Genomic DNA, 21688 nt, shown 5'->3' with positions numbered 1-21688 from the left:
GAATCAGTTGGGTAAGTTCCCTAAGCTTCATTACTTGGGTTTATGATCACTTTTCCATTGTTTAATCATGGTAATAGTGGAAATTAAGGAAGAAAATTGGGGAAATTAGGGCTTGGTATTGGAGACCTAGACTTGAGGATTTGAGGGGTCATTTGTGGTTGGATTTTGGGACTTTTGATATGTATGAACTCGTGGGTAGATAAAGAATCTATTGATGTGAATTTTCTCGAATTCCGAGACGTGGGCCCGGGGGTCGGGTTTTGGTTAATTTCGGGATTTATGTTGTATATTGATTATTTTCGCATGGGCTTCGTTCCCTTAGCATATTTTGATGTTGTGATTCTGATTTTGGATAGATTCGACGCGAGTTGAGGCCGATTCGAGGGGCAAAAGCGTCGCGGGCTAGAGCTTGGACCGGATTGAGGTGAGTAATGATTTTAAATGTTGTCCTGAGGGTATGGAACCCTGGATTACACATCGTTGTGATATATTGAGGTGACGCACATGCTAGATGATGAGCGTGGGGTCGTGCACCGTGGGGATTGTGACTTAGTCCGTCCCGAATGACTATTTTACCGCGTATTTGATTGAAAAATGTTTGCTATCATCATGTTTTGGGCTGAATGCCATATTTGGGCCTCGTGCCAACTATTTGGACCCTTATGGGAATTTTACTCATATTTCCTCACTATTTTGACTTTTACTTGTATTCAGTCATGCTATATTCTACTGTTTTCATAACTCAGCCATGTTTACTCTGTTTTAATCCATTAAATGATATTTTAGATGATAATTTGGGCAGAGCATCATGTTTTACTATTGCCCGAGTGGCTTATGAGATTCTGACTGAGTAAGACCGAGGGCCTGTGTTGTGAAGATACACTGATTTATGATTATGAGGCCGAGGGTCTGAGATTGTACACCACGAGGTGGCTTGTTGATATGAGTCCGAGAACCTACTGATTATGCCACGAGATGGCTTGATATTACGCTTGGGCCGTAAGGGGCCCATCCCGGAGTTTGCACACCCCCCGTGAGCGCGGGTACCCATTATGATATGAGATATAGCCCGAGGGGCTGGTGTTGTTCCATGATATTGCCCGATGGGCGGATTCTATTGACATTGTACCCAAGGGGCGGGTTTTGATGTGTTTATCTGTTTTAGCGGCTTTTCATTTAATTGTTTAACTGTTAAAAAGGTGTTTTAAAGAAGCTTATTCTGAACTAAGATGTCTTTAGATGTTTTCACTGTTTCATTGTTTTTACTAGCTTTATACTGATTTTTTATAGCATGTTGATGTGCTTTTATGTGATTTCTTATCATTCAGTCTTCATTTATTATTATTATTCACTGAGTTGGAGTACTCACTTTACTCCCTGCACCCCGTGTGCAGATTCAGGCACTTCAGGTCCTGCTTGCGAGGGTTGAGAGCTTCTAGGAGACTCCGGAGTTCACTAGGTAGCTGCTCGGTGTTGGCAACCCAGTGTCTCTCCTTCTTATCATTATTTCTTTCCTTTGTCCTAGTTATGTAATAGTTTGTGTAGACTCTTTCAGACTTGTAGTCTTATGATAGATGCTCATGACTGGTGACACCCCGATGTCAGGTTATGTCTATTCCGCAACTGTACTATTTCATCTTTTTTTGGGATAATTGTTATGTTAAAGACTTAATTTGTATTATTTTAATTGCTTAAAATGAATTGGGAGTGTGTCGGCTGGCCTTGTCTTCTCGAGAGGCATCATCACGACCAGGTCTGGGTTTAGGGTCGTGACACAGCCTCAGACCCAAACCCAATACCCTTTACCATGTCCATTTTCCCCACTTACCAAAACGGCGTTGTTTCATCGCTATCTAATCCTAGCCGTTGGATTATCTTGATCCAACGGCTCGCAACTCCATACCTAAATCCCTTATAACTGTCTGAAGCCAAACCCCCAAACCCCTAACACCAGTTTATTCCCTCTCTCAAACACTTTCAGATGAGAAACCCTAGCCGCCCCTTTAACCCCTGCCGTCTCCGCCGTGGCCCGCCAATCGAAAATCGCCTCACGGCGGCGGACCACCTCTAAACTCTACCAAATTAACACGAGATAACCACCATAAACTCCTCATCCTATATCTATCACCGATTTCTCCAAAATCGTTACCCATTTGCTCCAATTTCAGATCTAAAACTCTGAAAGAAAACCAAAACCCTAAACCATTAATTTCTCTTTGATTTTACTGTTTCAAAGGCTCGATTTGAGCCAAAGTTTATGGCAATCGATTGTTCTTGACAAGAACAATCGATTAGCGTTAGTTTTGGTTTATTTCAAGACCTGCCGGACTCCGACCAAGCACCTACTGACCTGCCAAAGCTCTGAGGCTTGCACAACTCATGCACCCGCCTCAGTTACCTACTTAATCTCCCATAAACTCAGTCGTTTGTTCTTTTTTCCCTTTTCTTTTCTGTTTCTTCTCATGCGTTATTATGTCTGCATTACTATTTTTAGGTTCAAGTTTATCTTTATTTTTTTCCTTTTTGGCTTTATTCTTGACTATTGCATTACAATTAAGTTTAGTTCAAGTTAATTGCATAATTTTCTAGGTAACAGTATTGTTATTTTGTTGACCTCTCTTCATTTAATCTAGTTAAATCAAATTAATTAAACTAGTTTCTCTACTTAGATTACTTAAATGCATGTTAGTTAATCCAGATTACAAGTTTGTTTAATTAACCCTAAGGTTGTAACCACATGATGTGCCATGCAGTCTTAATTTGTTTAGAGGTTTGATGTATGTCCTTGTTTGCTATTCAGTATTCAGTAGAAACCTTAGTTGATAATTGGGAACTAGGGGTCCGAAAAGGTAATAACAAGAACCTAAAAGGGGGCCAATTGGAAAATGAGATAGGGGTTTTGATATCAAAAGCTTCTAGAAGGGGTCAATGAGTAATCTAAAATTACAATAAGGTCAGATTTGGTTTAGAAATGAAATATCTAGTAATTTGAAGGGCAAAACTGAATTTTTACATAGGGCAAATATCAGAAGGTACTAGTATTTATGACAGATACCCTCATTTTTAGCAAAAGATGCTGAAATTGGGTGGGAAAAAGGACATACAACTATCAAAGATGTTGTACTATTCTGAAATTTCAGAATTTAGGTTAGAATATTCCCTTTGGATGCCATCTTTGAACACTCTATAAAAAGGAAAGCATTCACTCATTCTCTATTCCTTAAAGGTTCTCTGAAAACTTCAGTTTTTTCTGGTTAGACTTCTAGGTTGGTACTCTGATTTTGGGGACATCTTGAGTGTTGATTCTGAGTTTTTCTGGGTTGATTTTCGTTGTTGCTGTTTAGTTTTTGTTGGCTGCTCTTTCTTCAAAATTTTGATTAGCATTTCATCTTTTCTTTTAGTGCTTGTTTCTTGCGGCTGCAATGTACTAATCCCACTTCCTCTCATGTACTACTTGTTTTGAGATAATATAGCATCAGCAAGTTTGCAAAATATGTGTGATGAATGAACTTCCATGTGATACTTGACTGCTTTGGTATAAATGTAGTAGGTTTTCATTGTTTGAACATGGAAATGCACCAACATGACTCCTTTGTTTTGTAATTAATATTTGTAATTTCTCCTTTAAAAGATGTCCAAGTTTGGAGATTTTTAGGCAAGACATTATGCTAAAAATGTGAACTCCGATTGCTGAAATTTGGTTTTCCTTCTTCCTCTTCTATTAATTTTGTCACTTTAGTTACAAATACACCAGTAAATAGATTTCTGCAAATACTTAAATGTGTACTTTACTTCTGTTATTTTGTATGTGAGTGGCAATAAGGCATAGAAATTTCAAAGCTGGAATTGAAGGCTTGGCTTGTGGGAAACAACTTTATAGTTGAATTTCTTACAAGTTAAAGTTTGACTCTAAGGGTCTTGCAACAACTGAAAAATTAGAGTTAGGAAAAAATGTTACTTCTTATATTGAATTTTTCTTTTTTGCTTTTCTTTTTAGACCCATAGTTGTACTTAGGAGCATGTTGTAATGTATGGACTATAAATAGCAAAATGGACCGTTGGAACGTTAATTTTAAATTCGTTTATGTTTGATTATTAGCTTAAGGTCATAACCACATGATTGGCGTTGTATAATTTCAGTAGAACGTTTTGAATATAATTTGGGCAAGACCTACAACAAGGCTAATCTAGAACTAGTTGAACAAGTCTGGGCCTGGGCATCAAACCCAATATTGTAGTTCGGTTATAAAGGTTTCGTTGCAAATAATAGTGCAAATACATGCTTTTTTTATATCCTGCAAATCACAATAGCAAAAAAAAATATTAATCTTCAAAGTTTGAATTTTTTTTAAAGACTTTACGGATTCTGTTTCTTCTATATAAAAAATGTAAATTGTTTGTTGCAATGTTGTGGACAAATGCGCTGATTTCCGAGCCCAATACAATTTCAATGTTGGTTTGGCCTTGACCAAATACCCAATGAGTATATAGCCTTATATTAAGTTCAGATGAGTTTTAAATAAGAACATCTTTAGATTGCTTTAATTGAGTACAATTCTTTAAAAGAAATAAATTGAGGTGTGCCATCAACAATTAAATCACATATGGCCCTCACATTAGTATTATAACTTAGTATAAAAACATTTTTTAACATTCGTAGTTTTCTTTTGGCACATTTTTAATAAATTATCGTGACTATGGGTATGGTTTCCGTGGCATAGTCATGATACCTAATTCCCAAATCTGGGTGTGCATTTCATGTGAACCGACCATAACAACTTTGAACTTTTAATAAAATAAAACATGTCGCGAATTGTGGGTACATTTCATGTAGCGTGGTTTGCGGTGTGTTCCAAAATGACAAGTGTATGACAATCGTCACTTGTTCAAGAAATAATTCCATAAATCCTAAGAAGCGGTTAAAATAATTAAAAGCGATTATAAAGTTAAAATGCACAATAGGTTTAAAACATGTAATAAATCAGATAATAGGCCAATTATTAATAGTTAAGCAATCGTGCTCGAAGCACGAAACCCGGGAATGCCTAACACCTTCTCCCGGGTTAACAGAATTCCTTACTTAGAATTTCTGGTTTCGCAGACTTTTAAATAAAGTCAATTTTCCTCGATTTGAGATTTTAAAAATAAACCGGTGACTTGGGACACCCTAAATTATCCCATGTGGCAACTCTAAAAATAAATGAAATAATCCCATTTCGAATAATGTCACTTAAATTGGAAAAACTCCTTTATATCCCCCTCGGGTGGTAAAAAGGAGATGTGACAATCGAGATGATTTTTGAATAAATGATGAAGAAGAACACCGACTCTGATGCCTAGTTGGCATCCCACAATACTTTAATCCAAAATTTGGATGTTCAACTTGGCCAGATTTCGTAATCTTTGAATACTCGCCCTAAGGGGGCTCTTCCTAGTGATACGGTAGTAAACCCAAAGGGTGGGAACAACACCGGGCATGTAATGGCGGTGATTACTAGAAGCGGTAGAGGTGGTGATATGAATACCTCTAAGCAAAAGGAAATTGTGAGTGATGAGGTTGATGTACAAGATGATGATGTTCCTTTAGTTGATGAACAAGTGGGTAAAGAGAATGTGTATTCAGAAGTGAGGATTGATGTTCATGATAATGAGGTGGAGACTCAAGATGACATGAACCAGTCTAGGGAACACGTAATAGACATACAGGAAATGGTAGTGCCCAAGGCTAAGGCTCCCTTGCCAAGGCCTCATCCACCTTACCCTCAAACTCTTACGAAGAAAAAGAATGAGAACCAATTTAGGAAATTTATTGACATGATGAAGAGCAAATCAATCAATGTTCCTTTGGTGGAAGCTCTTAAGCAAATGCCGGGTTACGCTAAGTTCATGAAAGACTTGGTGACTAAAAAGAGATCCATGGATTGTGAGACCATCAAAATGACTCATCAAGTAAGTGCAATTGTGCACTCGATGGCTCCAAAGCTTGAAGATCCTGGCGCTTTCACCATCCCATGTACCATTGGGAGTGCGGATTTTGCTAAGGCATTGTGCGATTTGGGAGCAAGTATCAATTTGATGCCTTACTCCGTGTTCAAAAATTTGGGTATCGGCCAACCGAGGGCTACTTCAATGAGGTTGCAAATGGAGGACAGAACAATGAAGAGGCCGCTGGGTATTATCGATGATGTTCTTGTTCGGGTAGACAAGTTCATTTTGCCTGCTGACTTTATGATCTTGGACTGCGAGGTTGATTATGAGGTTCCAATCATATTAGGAAAACCTTTCCTTGCAACTGGGAAGGCCTTAGTTGATATGGAAGCAAGGGAGCTCACCTTCCTAGTGGGTGATGAAAAAGAGGTCTTTCATGTGTGCAAAGCAATGAAGCAGCCAAATAGCACCGAAGTGTGCTCTTTTGTGGATCTTGTCATGGAAGTGGTAGTTGATGATACTAATGCAATGATCAATGTGGAGGGCCCTCTAGAAGCGGTGTTGTTGAACCTTGATATGAATGAGGACGAAGGTCGGGTGGAGTGTGTCAATGCTTTGCATGGAATGGGCTCTTACTCTTATGAGCCTTTAAAATCTCTTTGGATCTTGAATATAGAAAGACTCCACCAACAAAGCCCTCAATTGAGGAACCTTCCATGTTGGAATTGAAGTCTTTGCCTCCACACCTTAGGTATGAATTCTTAGGCCCTAGTTCAACTTTGCCAGTTATTCTTTCCTCTTGTCTTACTAACGTGCAGGTAGATGCCACATATGCAGTGCTTCAAAAATGGAAGAAGGCAATTGGATGGACTCTAGCTGATATCCAGGGGATAAGCCCTGCCTTTTGCATGCACAAGATTATTCTTGAAGATGATGCCAAGCCCTCTGTGGAACATCAAAGGAGGCTGAATGAGGCTATGCAAGAGGTTGTCAAAAAGGAGGAGATCAAGTGGTTGGATGTGGGGGTTGTATACCCCATCTCGGATAGTTCTTGGACTTCACTGGTGTAATGTGTGCCAAAGAAGGGTGGTATGACTGTGGTTACCAATGCGCAAAATGAGTTAATTCCCACCAGGACTATCACCGGATGGATGGTGTGTATGGACTACTGCAAGCTGAATAAAGTGACCCGCAAGGATAACTTTCCATTGCCCTTTCTTGACTAGATGCTAGATAGACTTGCTGGGCATGCCTTCTGCTATTTTCTGGATGGGTGCTCATGTTACAACAAGATTTAGATTGCTCTAGAAGATCAGGAGAAAACCATCTTCACGTGTCTATATGGCACCTTTGCCTTTTCTAAAATGCCATTTGGGTTGTGTAATGCACTGGCTACATTACAGAGGTGTATGATGGCTATATTCACCGACATGGTGGAGGACATTTTGGAAGTGTTCATACTTCAGTGTTGTTGGTTAATCGTTTGATGAATGCTTGAAGAATATTGACAAGGTGTTGGCCCGGTCTGAAGAGACCAATCTTGTGCTTAACTGGGAAAAAGCCACTTTATGGTCGAGGAGGGCATTGTCATCGGCCATAAGATCTCAAAGAACGACATAGAGGTGGACAGGGCTAAAATTGAAGTGATCTCAAAGCTTCCACCTCCTACTTCAGTCAAGGGAGTTAGGAGTTTTCTTGGGCATGTGGGGTTCTACCGAAGATTCATCAAAGACTTCTCTAAGGTAGTGAATCCCTTGTGCAAGTTATTGGAAAAGGATGCCAATTTCGTGTTCAATGAGGAATGTATGAAAGCTTTTGAACTTCTCAAGTGCAAATTGACAACCACTCCCATTATTACCGCACCCAATTGGAGCTTACCTTTTGAGCTCATGTGTGACGCAAGCGATGTTGCGGTAGGAGCAATTTTGGGTCAAAGAGTGAATAAGATGTTTCACCCGGTGTATTATGCAAGCAAAATAATGAATGATGCTCAAGTGAATTACACGGTGACGGACAAAGAGTTGTTAGCAATTGTGTTCGCAATGGAGAAATTTAGGCCTTATCTCATGGGTGCCAAGGTGATGGTTCATACCGACCATGCAACACTTCGCTACTTGATGACAAAGAAGGATTCCAAAGCTCGGTTGATGAGATGGGTCTTATTGCTTCAAGAGTTTGATCTTGAGATTGTGGACCGGAAAGGGTGTGAAAACCAAGTGGCAGACCACTTGTCCCACTTGGAGGAGGAGGGGAGGCTTTGTGATGGCCTCGAAATCAATGATTCATTCCCTGATGAAAAACTCCTCTCTGTATCTGTGAATAGCATGCCTTGGTTTGCGGATGTTGCCAACTTTCTTGTGATCGGTATTGTTCCGTGTAAGCTCTCTTCTAACCAAAGGAAGAAGCTTAAATGGGATAGCTTGGAATACTACTGGGATGAGCCTTACTTGTTCAAAATCTGTAATGATGGTGTGATCCGGAGATGTGATCCGGAGGAGGAGCAAATGAGTATTCTGGATGCTTGTCATTCCTCTCCCTACGGTGGTCATCATGGTAGGGCGAGGACAGCTTCAAAGGTTCTTACTTGTGGTTTTTATTGGCCTACATTGTACAAGGATGTGGGTGAGCTTGTAAAGAAATGTGATGAGTGTCAAAAAGCAGGTGGAATTTCAAAGAAGGATGAGATGCCTCTCACCACTATTCTCGAGGTTGACATCTTTGATGTGTGGGGCATTGATTTCATGGGTCCATTTGTAAGTTCTTGTGGCAACACGTACATTCTTGTGGCCGTTGATTATGTTTCAAAGTGGGTTAAGGCCATGGCTTTACCCAACAATGAGGCCCGGAGTGTTGTGGCTTTTCTCAAGAAGAGTATCTTTACTCGGTTTGGCACTCCTAGAGCAATCATTAGTGATGGAGGGTCTCATTTCTGCAATAAGGCATTTGATACCTTGCTTGCAAAGTATGGTGTCAATCACAAGGTTTCTACCCCTTACCATCCTCAAGCTGGTGGGCAAGTTGAGGTCTTCAACAGGGAGATCAAGAGTATATTGTCAAAGATGGTTAATGACAATTGGACCGATTGGTCAAAGAAATTGGATGATGTTTTATGGGCCTACAAGACCTCTTACAAGACTCCGATTGGTATGTCTCCGTACCGGTTGGTGTTTGGAAAAGCTTTCCATCTCCCGGTTGAGTTAGAGCACAAGTCCATGTGGGCCTTGAGAAAGTTGAATCTTGAATGGGATATTGTAGAAAATCTCTGGGTGGAGCAGCTTAATGAGCTTGATGAGTTTCGGTTTCATGCCTACTCCAGTTCGTCCTTGTATAAGGACAAGATGAAGTACTTACATGACAAGTATGCTCATGGCAAGGAGTTCAAAGTGGGTGATTTGATTCTCTTGTTCAACTCCCGGTTACGACTGTTTCCGGGAAAGCTTAAGTCAAAATGGAGTAGACCTTTGGAGGTGGTGCTTGTGACTCCGTTCGGTGCTCTTGATTTGAAAAACAAAAATGGTGAGATCTTCAAGGTTAATGGGCACAGAGTCAAGCACTATCTTGGCAAGTTTGATGACAGCCGCGTGGTGTCAATGATCCCTCTCAAGTGATTGATGGTAACCTGCGTCATGCCGCGACGTTAAATCAGACGCTTCTTGGGAGGATTTCTTCTTAGTATAGGATTTGTTTTTGGACTAACTGGTTGTGAGATGTGTGTAGGGATGTTTGATACAGTGCAGGACTAAGCTGGAAAATAAAAATTTGACACTCTTTGAAGTTTGGACTGCTACCGCGCTCTATTTTTCACGATCGCGGTGGCCTTACCGTGGAGGCGAAATTTGATCGCGGTCAGCGGTGCTAAAAGGTCCAAAATGGAGGTTCTCTGAAGTTTCAACCGTTGTCGCGGTGCCTTTTTTGCGGTCAGCGGTGGTCTCAAAAGTGTAGCCCTTCTAAACTTCACAACTGCGGACCTCTATGATTTACCGCGGCCGCGGCACGTAAGATTGTGTGGGCCCCTGGGTAATTTCTATAAATAGGCGGTCATTAAGCCTTTTACACTTTTCGATCATTCTACTCTCAAGCAACATAAAGATTGTTCATCCACGCCTAGTTTGCACAAACACAAGCACTAGACTTCATTTTTCACCACTCATCTCACATCTGGTAATTCCACTCATTCCTTTGTCTTTAATTTTGTACTTATTTTCTTTTAATTGATAGTTTTTATCTTTTCTTCTTCCTTTTTCTTTTAATTTTTACTTAGGGTTCCTTAGTGTTAATTTAAATTAGACTTAGATTGTTAGAATTGGTTGATGAACACCTAGTGGGGCTTAAAACTGTGTAAATGCATGAATAATTGAAACCCTAGGTCTACTGAGCCCTAATTTGACTACCGCGATCACAGTTGATTTTCCGCGGTCCGTAGTCATATGTGTTATGTGAGATTTTTGAGTCCTGATAATCGCGGTCAGCGGTGGCATTTTCCGCGGACCGCGGTACCTCTTCGCGGCTGCGATGCCTTTTCCACAGTCCGTAGTGCTTAAGTTCAGAGAGGTCTAAACAAGGGTCCGTGGCCGAGGTGGATTTTTTCCGTGATCGCGGTGCAACTACTGCGGCCGTGCTCCTTTTTCCGTGATCGCGGTGCTATTGAATCTGAGAGTGGGTATTCTGAATCCCACATCTTCGCGGTCGCAATACATTTTTTGCGGTGCAGCCTTCGTGGCCGTGATCCTTTTTTTCACGGTCCACGGTCTACTATTTTGTTCTTGCACTTTCAACTGATATTCTACATTGCTTATTCTAGTATTTGCACTAATAATTTTCAACTAATTCTACTTGCAGGAATGGTTAAATCTAGAGGAGGCAGTGACAAACAAAAGGGTAGAGCAGAGTCCTCCCGGGGTAGGGGACGATGACAGATTAAATTGACCTCGGTAGCTAGGAAATCAATTGGGGAAATGAGGAAGAGCATCTGAGCTGCAGATAAAGCTGCTTCCCATTTTGAGGGAAGTGAGTATATGCCCTCTCGGGAGGCATCAGAGTCTGATTCAGTGCCAGAAATGTACTTGACTTCCCGGAGAGGCATAGGAAAAGATCCCAAAAAGTTACCAAGGCCTTAATTAGATCATTCCCCGGTTTGACTTTCTCAATGTCTGTAAGGGCGCCCAAATGCTTTTTTTACCCAATCCTGACCATCTTTATCTAAGTCATACCACCACATTTGAAGTTGCAGTAGAGCCTACTCTACGACCGTTAACGGCGGATTCTTGAAAGTGTTCATTTTGTACCTGTGTATGGTTAGGGTTAGGGTTGACTCCAGTGGACTCTTTTTGTAAAACAAGTTTTAAATTTTCTAAGGAAAAATCAAATGAGGGTGGCTACTTATGCAATATTAGCAAAAGGTGGCTATTTTTGCAACCATAGCCCCTTCACACTTTCAAATAAATTTTGAGGTCGAGGAAGGACACTTTATGAAAACAGTGACGTCTCATTGACAGACATGTCCGTTTTTTGCAAAAATAGCCCTTCGACAATTGGAAGATGTTCTAAGGCTATTCCGGAAAAAACGGCTTAAGACGCAACCGAAGCTGGGTCGGCTTACTCTTTTGACCAAAGTACCAGGACACACTTTATTTGTTTTTGGTTATTTTTGCAAAATGAGTCCGAACTTTAGGTAGGTTGCCTACGTACTCACATCCGATGAGAATAAGACCTATGTAGTTCGGTCAATTTTGACATAACCGAGAAAACATTAACTCATTTTGAAATGACTCATTTTTTAAAAAAACTCATTTTTCTCAAAATTTCGGCAGAGTTTCGGGATATTTTCAAAATACCGTGGTATTCAGAATCGAGTGAATTTTTCTCTCTCGCCTCACTCTTGATTTTTCTTTCCGTAGCTGATCAACATGCAAGGCGAAACAAATAAATGAACAAATAGCACGTAAGATGTATGAGGATGGTCTTTTATTTTGGGTACAACTATCCTAGACGGACTCAATCCCTGTGTTAAGTCCCCTAAGTCAAATGCACGTGATGCAAGCAAAAGTTCCTACTAGGGATCCGTCATGAGGCTATGCTATTATAGGTTTAAACCTGGGGGTGTGTTCTATACATGGCTTAACCGAGCGGACAACTCGAGCCGAGGTAGGGACAATGTACCGGGAGCACGAAAGTCTACCTGGCCTAGTTGTTGATCCATACTCGTTCTATTTGGTACGACCTCTAACAAAAAAGTGGGCCACGCGTATGTGTGCACCATATTTTTAGAAGACTCAGAAGGGAGGCGTAAGAACACAGTTTAATATAATTCAAATAATATCAAAGCAGTAAATATGCGGCAATTAGCACATTAGGTCCACAAACACAGTAATATCAACAAACAATAAAGTCAAGCATAGATCACATTATCAAGCTCGAATTCTAAACCCTGAACCAGGGATTCTGGGTTCGATCCCCAGCAGAGTCACCAAAGCTGTCATGCCTCTTTTCCCCAAGGGATAGGGAGTTTTTCCAATTAAAGTGACATTTGTCAAAATGAGATTACTTATTTATTCAGAGTCGCCACTTGGAATAATTTTATGGTGTCCCAAGTCACCGGTTTATTTTAAATCTCAAATCGAAGAAATTTGACTCTGTTTAAAGTCAGCGAAAATCAGAAGACCGGGTAAGAATTCTATTAACCCAGGAGAAGGTGTTAGACATTCCCGAATTTTGTGATTTTAGCGTGGTTGCTTTAACTACTCCTGGCTTAATTAAATTGTTTGATTACATGCTTTAAGAACCTATGTATATTTACCATTTTTATCGCTTTTAATATGGTGTTTATGGATTTAATCTTTGGAACAGATTACATGTGTAAATCCGCTTTGTTTGGGGCGCTAAAATCATGTCACGCAAACGTGTACACAATTAGTCACACTTTATTAATTTCAAGATCGTTTACCAAAGTATCGCGAACGCGTACCTTAATTTATTTTGGAAATCATAACTATGTCTTGTAAACGTGTACATAATCACGATAATGGATTAATTAAAATTGTGCCTAAAGCACTCTAACAGTATTCATTATTCTTCCTAACTTTGAGATTATTTTAGGAATCACAATCATATCACGCGAACGTGTACACAATTATGATAACAGATTAAATGCGTGCTTAAAAGCATTTCTACGTAAATTTGTAAATTAGCCAAACCATTTCAAGACTACTGTGAGGTATATTAACAAAAAAACCGGTGGGGACAGCGAGGATATGAATCTGCTCTTTTAAATTAATGAAACCAAACTTTTTGTTTGCGAAAGGCGATACTACTGTTGGTGCACCTTTTCATCTTTTATGGTCAATTGTTGGATGATTAGTATGCAAAGTTATTATGCTTAAAAGGCCTAGACATTATTGTTGAGATTGAAAATGGCCTTCTGCTACTTTAATCAATAAAGAGAGCGTTGGAGCAGGCCAGTGCATTTGGGCCAGCCTAAAGCCCACTTTATAGATCACGTGCACTCTTTTGTTTTAACTACAGCTATCTTGCTATTGGGTTCAGTATCTGGGAATAAATGGCCCACTAGTCCATAATCAATCACAGTTTTCACAAATCCAGCGACAATAGAAAAGCAATCAAACAATGATAGCAACATTAGAGTTCAAAGTCCAATTTCATACATTCTTAGAAATCAGTAAATACTGCTGCCTTTAAAAAAAATGAACATATAACAAAGGGTTGTGGAAAGTGCAAACTCAACCACAACAAAAATGATATTTGCAAAATTATAGACTGATGGTAGCAAAAGACAGAATATCAGTTAATACATCTCATTGGCTATCCCTATCACATACAAACTTAATAGTTAAAGAAAAATATGAAAATGCCTCTATTTGATTTACAGATTCCTCCTCAATGCTCATAGGAAGGCAAGATTATCAACTGATGCATTTCAATACTGCCTGAAGCCTCTCAATCGTCAAATTTAGCCAACTGGTGGTCGAACTTTGAAGACTGATGATTTCAAAGAGCCTCATAGATACTTTGCAGGCCATAATCAAGTAATAACTTAACAGAAACAATACTGAGGGAATCTTAAACTAGGTGACAACATTTCAGTTCTGAGTTATACTTAAAGCAGAGCCAATTAACAGTCAAGTAAACACAGGATCAGCAATTTGAGTTTTCTCAAAGGAAAAGATGATTCCAATCTAGATTTTAACTTAAACACACAACTTTTCAACAAGGATAAGTGGATCTAATAACTAAAACACAATGAACACACATGCTTAGGTATAGCCATGAAGTCAACAGTTCATTCATCAATTCCATATTCAACAAGTTGTTACAGGGAAATAGTCCTACATACCTAGTAGAGGAACCAATGGACTTGACAAAGCAAAAGTGAAAATTGAAGACCCAACTAGCAATGAACAGCAGCAGAAGACCAAAACAAAATAGCTTCAAACTCAAATCAAAAGTCCCAGCAGCATGGAGTGGAACAGTATAAAATGGAAGGGAAAATCAGCCTGGAAATCTTTTTTTTTTCTTTCAATTTCTAGCTTTGAAGGAAAACAGAAAGGCAATCAAGAGAATGAGTCTATGTATTTCTGAGGGTTTTCTTGTGTACAATCCGTGCGAGAACGAGAGGAGGAATCCCTTTTTTAATAGAATGTGAGCATGTCCTCATGATAGGGAATGAGAGAGATTTAAAGGAATCTGCCAGCCCTTAAATTTTAGGGAAAAAGACATCTTTCTAAACAAAAAATGGACAGCTATCCAATTTTTGGATATTTCCTCTCACTCCCATCTCTTTTCTTAATAGATTGGGACAGTTGTCCTTGTTTCTAGAAGCTTCTTTTATTTCCAGAACCTTTTTAACTTTCTATTCTTACCCCAGCCTTTAAACATTTTCCCCATTTTAATGTATTTCCAACCAAACAAAACAGATTTCTTCGTTTTCCTATTTCTTTTAGACACCTGAATTTAAGTAATTACAAACAACTATCACAAAAACTCAGATAAATTAAAAATTACAGCACAACAAGTAATATTCAACTTTTAACCTATTTTACGTAATTAACTAATTCAACATGTAATTAACTGATTATGCACCTAATTAAAGCATGCGAGCAAAAATTAGTTTGACCAGATTTAGGTATCGATCCGGTCAAAACAAAAAACCAAGCGAAAATGATAAAAAAAAAAAAGATATTAATCCTAAATCATGCAATTAACTATTAATTGAATCATGCACACATAGAATCAAATGACATTAAATCCTAATATGCTAACAAGTAAGAAGAACAAATTAAAACTCATGAAGCAATAGAAAAGAAAACGGAAAATTACCTAAACAAAGCAAGGAAAATTTTCTGACAAAATGTTTGGCCAACCATGGTGTTTGAACATCTCCGAAATGATACGAAAATTGCACTAATCGACTGTTCTTGCCAAAAATAATCGATTAGCATAAGTTTCGAGTCAAAACGGGTCTTTGAAACTCGAAAAATCAGAAGGGGAGGAAGCTAGGGTTTCTGGCCCTTTTAGATCTAAAATTCGAGGATTTTGGGTGGTTCTTTTGAAAAGTTGAAGGTATATTTGGATTGAGGATGAACAGAGGAGTATAGGGTGTTAATTTGGGGAAGTTTGGGGACTGTTCGCCGTCGTGGGGAAATTTCCGGCGGCAGAGACGACCATGGGTGAGAGAGATGAGAGGGAAGGGTCTGTGAAGAGTTTTGAGGGTTAGGGGAGGGTATTCCGAAAATTAGAAGGGAGAAGGGAATTCAGTTCCCAGCCGTTAGATCATAATTGATCAACAGCTGGGATCATTTGGTAGTGAAAATGGGGTCGGTTGGGTGTGGAGGAACCGGATCGGGTAAGGATATGGAGATTGGGCTGGGGTTGGTTTGGGAGAATTAGGGAATTTTGGGCTTAGACAATTGTTTGGCCCAAATCCGGAACCAAAGACCATCTTTCTTTCCTTTTCTTTTTTTCCCCTCTTTCCTTGATTTTAAAATCCTATAAAATTAATTAAAACCCTAAACCAACTCCTAAATCAAATCTAATCTGTAGAATTAAATTAATTATCTATTTGTAATATTAGAATAATTAATTAACTTAAAACTCAAGAAAGAAAAATATTAATTTTAAAACTAAAAACTAAATATTGAAAATGACCATTTTTGTGATTTTTGTTTAATAATGCAATTAATAAACAACTTAAATTCTAAAAATGAAAATAAAAACCTAAAATGCAATGAATTAATTTTTGATATTTTTGCAGCATTTTCTTATGATTTAAATATATTAAATATGCAACTAAACGCAAACAACAATTGACAAGGAATTCCTAAAAATTCTATAAAGTTAACATAATTAGAAAAATCTATTCTTTTTGAATTTTGTAGGAGTATTTTTAAGTTGAGCGAAAATCACGTGCTCACACTGACTAATATCTTAATAGCATTTCTGAAAATGGCTATATGTGCACTTGCCCGTAGAAGGGTTGTTAGTTAGCTAATATGTCTTGAATTTCAGTTTTTTAGTTACATGCGGAATTTTTACACAAATAATAGCGGGTCATATTTATTGTTTACTTTTTTAGCCATATACATAGATTATATGTTGATTATACATAATTATACACATATAATATATAAATTATGAATATATTATATGTCCACCGGCTATTTTTAATTTAAGTAAAAACTACCTTGTATAGCCCCTCAAAATTTTAATAGCCCCTATTTGGGTTAATTCTTCTTAATTTTGTAGGAAACGAATGTCCTGAATTGTCCTGAAATCATGATTTTTAGTTCAATTTTTTTGAATAAAATAAGTACTGGCTAATCCCTAATAGTATTCCTATAAATGGTTGTTTATGCACTTCCTTTGCAAACTCCTCTAAGGCCCTAAGTCCAAATATATATTGAGCAAATTTAGCATATTGACCCCATTCACCTCATACGAGCAATAGAACCAAGCATTTCTAAGCTCCAGAGTTCTTTGTTGCTTGTACTAAGGAAGAGAAAAAGATTTAACCCAAATATTCGCCTATCTAACCACATTATGTATATGACTAGAAAAAAATAAATAATGAATATAACATGTTATTTCTGTAAAGATCTCCGATGAATAAGTGATCTTTATAATATTTACCTATTATACATATTATATAGTTTGTATAACACATTAATATTTATTTATTTAATTAGTATATTATGAAGTACAAATTAAATATTATTAGTATAAAATATTATTTATTTGGATATACATAGTATATAATTCTTTTTCTCAATATGATAAATATATACGACGTATATTCAGAATATTAAATTTTATAATATAAAATATACCACATATTTATTGTATAAATATTATATATTTAGAGCACATTGTAGTTGTTTAAATATTATATAATATTACTATTATATATAGAGTATAAAAATGACTCATGAATGCTTCAAGTTTAAAGCCTTTCATTCTATTTGGTTACTAGGGAATATCTCCGCGCTTCGCGCGGTACATTAGTCAATTTAGAAACTTTTTTATATGAATTTTGCCAAAAAAAATGAGAAAAAAATTCACGTATATACATAAAAATATTAATTCTAAATATTGATGAAGTCGCAATTGTAAACAAATATTATTAGAATTAGAGCCTATAAATAGTGGACCTTTCATTATTATATTTTATCTAAAAATCATAAAAATATAAAAAGATCTTTATTTTTTATATAATATATGTATGTGGTTTTGATACATAATTTTCATACTTGAGCTTGAGTATATATTAAGTAGAAGTATTTTATTTCATTCTTTTATTAAATAGCATAGAATTTAATGTTCCTAAAATTTCTTCTATAAAAATTATAAAAAGCATGAGATAATAAAATTAAAGAAACTAAAACAAAGAAAACAAAACTGTTCTGCCCCCTAAAATAATATATTTGTTGTATGTATTCGTTTTCTTTTCACGTGTTTCTTTATTTAATTTCGTTTTTCTTTCTTTTTTTCCCTTGATCCCTCTCTCAATTTTTCATCCTTTAAAATCTAAATAACCTTCCATTGCGGATAATCCATTACTACCGCTGTCTCCTACGTATTCCTTTTGCTTTTTCCTCTTCTTGTCCCTCTCTCCTACTGTTACTTCAGCTATTCTTTCACCCCCTTTACTCTCTCCCTCTTACGGTTACTCCCAAATTAGAAACTTTAATTTTCATCTTCATGCCTACGTACCTCTTTCAATTTTTTTCTTCCAATTCTCTGAAAATTTTCTAAAATGTTCGCTTCTTGCAATTTCAACATTTCCATCAAAGGCGAAACGTAGCTTCAAAAATTATCATATATTTAGTGATAGCAAGTATAATATTCAGCACATGCAAGGACATAAAAAAGCCTCAATAGAAAAAAGAAAGAAAAGTAGGACCATATGTGTCCATGGACAGAAAGAGGAAGAAGTACAGCATCCTCACAATAACAAAGTATTAGCTAGAAAGAAAAGATTATATAAAAAAGAGGTTAAAAATATTGGGACGGTATTAACCAGTGAAAATTGAAAGCCATAGCCCCTAAATCAACATTTGTTCTGTAATAGAACTTCTGTTCAAGAGATAAGTACATGAAAAGTCACACTTAGTACAACATTTAATTGTGATATTATAAAAAGAAACATACTTTTATGAAAAACCCCTAGACCTTAAGACTTAAGAGTCTCGGATCTTACCTGATGTGATGATAACTGAATAGTCTGATTTTTTGTATACCTCATCTTCTTTCTGTTAAAACATATAAACATGCAAAAACATACGGAAATAAAGAAAGAACAAACAAAATAGGAGGTTATGGACTTGAAAGGTCACAATGCTTCCGAAGAAGTGCAACAGATACTGACATTTCAAAATATGATACATGGCAAAAAATAAAAAGGAAAAGCCAAAAACAAAAAAGAGGAAAAAGATAAATTGGATTCTTACGGAATATGCTATATCACCTGGCAAATATATATACAAAAATCATATATTTAACTGAAGAAAAATAAAAAATAAAAGATTGTCGTAAATTATTAAAATAAAGGTATAAACATTAATCCCTGCATTTAGTTTAAAATATTTTTTTCCACCAAGGAAATGAAATTTTACAGTATAGATACACAAAAAATAGAATTAACTTGTTAATAAGCATAAACGATTTTTTTTTTTCAAAGTTAAAGTGTTTGACCAAGTTTTTAGAATAAAAAAAATACTTTTGTATAGATGCATAAGCAATTTTAGGGAAGCTAGAAAAAAATAGTTTCTCTCCAAAAGTACTTTTCTGGAAAGCACTTTAAAGAAAAATACTCTTAGAATCACTTTTTAAAAACTTGTTCAAACACTAATTACTGATCAGAAGTATTTTTAAAATTAATTAGCCAAGCACAAACTGTTTATTACAAAAAAAAGTATTTTTGAGAAAAAGCATTTCTCAAAATAAACTAATTTTAAAAGCTTGGCCAAACAGACTATTAGACTTTCTAAAAAGCAAAAAAGAAATATGGAGAAAAATTGAAAAAAGAACATAACACATAGTATTTGCTAACCTCGAGTCCATCTCTGAGAGCATCTAGTTGACAAAAAAAAAACAAAGAAAATCAAAATTGAAAAGAATAACAACATAAAAGCACAAAATAAATAAATTTAAGAAAAATAACCAAAATTACCTGCCAATTAACAAAACAAAAGAAAAATACAAACCCACACTATAAAATCGTCATACTCTCAGTAATGACCAAAACAATAATTTTAAAGTCTGTCAAAAATTATTAGTCTTTTCCAATGAACATCTTTAATATCAACACATTAAAAACAAAGAAAATCAAAATTGAAAAGAATAACAACATAAAAGCACAAAATAAATAAATTTAAGAAAAATAATCAAAATTACCTGCCAATTAACAAAACAAAAGAAAAATACAAACCCACACTATAAAATCGTCATACTCTCAGTAATGACCAAAACAATAATTTTAAAGCCTGTCAAAAATTATTAGTCTTTTCCAATGAACATCTTTAATATCAACACATGGAAACAATTTATTTTTTTTTTAAAATCACAAAAAGGTAATAAGCACAACGTAATAATGAATGAAATTACCTTCTGATTAACAACAACAAAAAGAAAAATAGGCAGAGTGTAAGAATTATCCTACTCTTAAAGTGACTAAAGCCACAAACATTTTGAAAAAGTAAACAACCTACGATGGAGATTAAAGGCATGACTCTTGGAAGAGGAAAGAGAGGCTAATTAAAAGAGTAAAAGACATGACAATTGATCTTTTTTTTTTTTCAAAGCAGATAAATAGGAAAAATGAGGAAAAGGGAAAATTTTCATAAATTTATACAATGATAAGAACTTTCTGATTAGCCAACAAATCACAAGGAAAATCACCTCCTCTTGATCTTTGAAACAAAATTTAAAACAATTTAAATGTTGTTATTGGAGGATATACACCTTGTATCTCCTCCTCTTGATCTTTGAAACAAAATTTAAAACAATTTAGATGTTGTTATTGGCGGATATACACCTTGTATCTGGAATGGGCAAAATTGATACTAAAAAAAGTAACAAAAAATAAATTAGATATTAGTAAAACTTATGGTATAACCAAGAGAAGTTAGAGCGATAAAATTGAAGTTTACCTATGCAAGCAAATTTTTTATTGCTAGTTCAGCATTAGAGTGTAAGAAGGATATCTAGCCAATTTCGCATACTATACATATGCTACAAAACAAACCATTAGCATAGATAAAAAATAGCATTCTTCTATACTCATTGCAATTTTTCTATTAACTCCTAGAGAAAGTAAGCAACTTAAACTCAACATAAGAATGTTATGTAAGTGTAATTTATTGTCGCCAACAATATAGTTCCAGATTCGCTATAACTACTAAAAATAAAAGCGATCCTGCTTTGCAAATTCTGCATATTATACATCTGCAACCAATCAAACAATTATCATAGATGAAAAATGACAATATGTTGTACTCGCTGCAAATTTTCTATTAACTACAAAAAGAAAATAAACAACCTAAACTCAACATAAGAGTGTTATGTAAATGCAAAATATTTTGTCGCCAAAACATAGTTCCAAAATTCGCTAGAATTACCACCTAAAAAACGTGATTCTGCTTTGCAATTTTTTTTAATCTCACCGTGCAGTCAAGAAACTTACTCTAAGAAAAAATAGAAAAAGCACAAATCCTCTCTTTCATATTACTGCCTTCTGCAGTAACATAGTGGTAGAGAGTTGGCGTTGCTTTACTCTCTCATTCCATACAAATTAAATAGGTGGAAAGAAGAGGAAAAGACGTTACTATTTTTCAATGGAAAAGACGTAACTCATGAAAGAACAAAAGAAGAGGAGATAAAAGAGTATTTATAAGACGTGACTTTTGGTTTTTTTAAATTAGCACATAAAAAAGAATATATGAGGAAAAAGGCAAACAAAGGAGAAAAAGAAAATAGAATCCTTCGCCAAAGAAAGGTGCCAACTCATCTTCTATTGCCCCAACTTTATATATATATATAGATTGAATTTTGTGGCAGGGAGAGAAACTAGCGAAAAGGAAGAGAAAATCATGGCATAAAGGATTTTTAAATTTATTATGACAAATTTATATTTAAAAAATAATAAATCTTTAAATTTATTCTAGAAAGATACGATGAATCTGTAACTATTATATTCAAATGTAATAGAATATAAAATTATTAAATAAAAAAACATGTGGCTATACAATGT

General features: G+C 36.1%; 1 long non-coding RNA gene across 1 annotated transcript; it reads right to left on the bottom strand.

Moving 5' to 3' along the window:
- Positions 1–13639: 13639 nt before the first annotated feature.
- On the bottom strand, positions 13640–15649 carry LOC107798027 (uncharacterized). The gene is made up of 2 exons (XR_001650810.2): positions 15262–15649; positions 13640–13923 (listed from the first exon to the last, which is right to left on the bottom strand). It is a non-coding gene; the product is annotated as an uncharacterized LOC107798027 (long non-coding RNA).
- Positions 15650–21688: the final 6039 nt, after the last annotated feature.

Source organism: Nicotiana tabacum, chromosome 18, assembly GCF_000715075.1.
Source record: "Nicotiana tabacum cultivar K326 chromosome 18, ASM71507v2, whole genome shotgun sequence".
NCBI classification, from domain to species: Eukaryota; Viridiplantae; Streptophyta; class Magnoliopsida; order Solanales; family Solanaceae; genus Nicotiana; species Nicotiana tabacum.
This window is presented reverse-complemented; position numbering and strand designations above follow the sequence as displayed.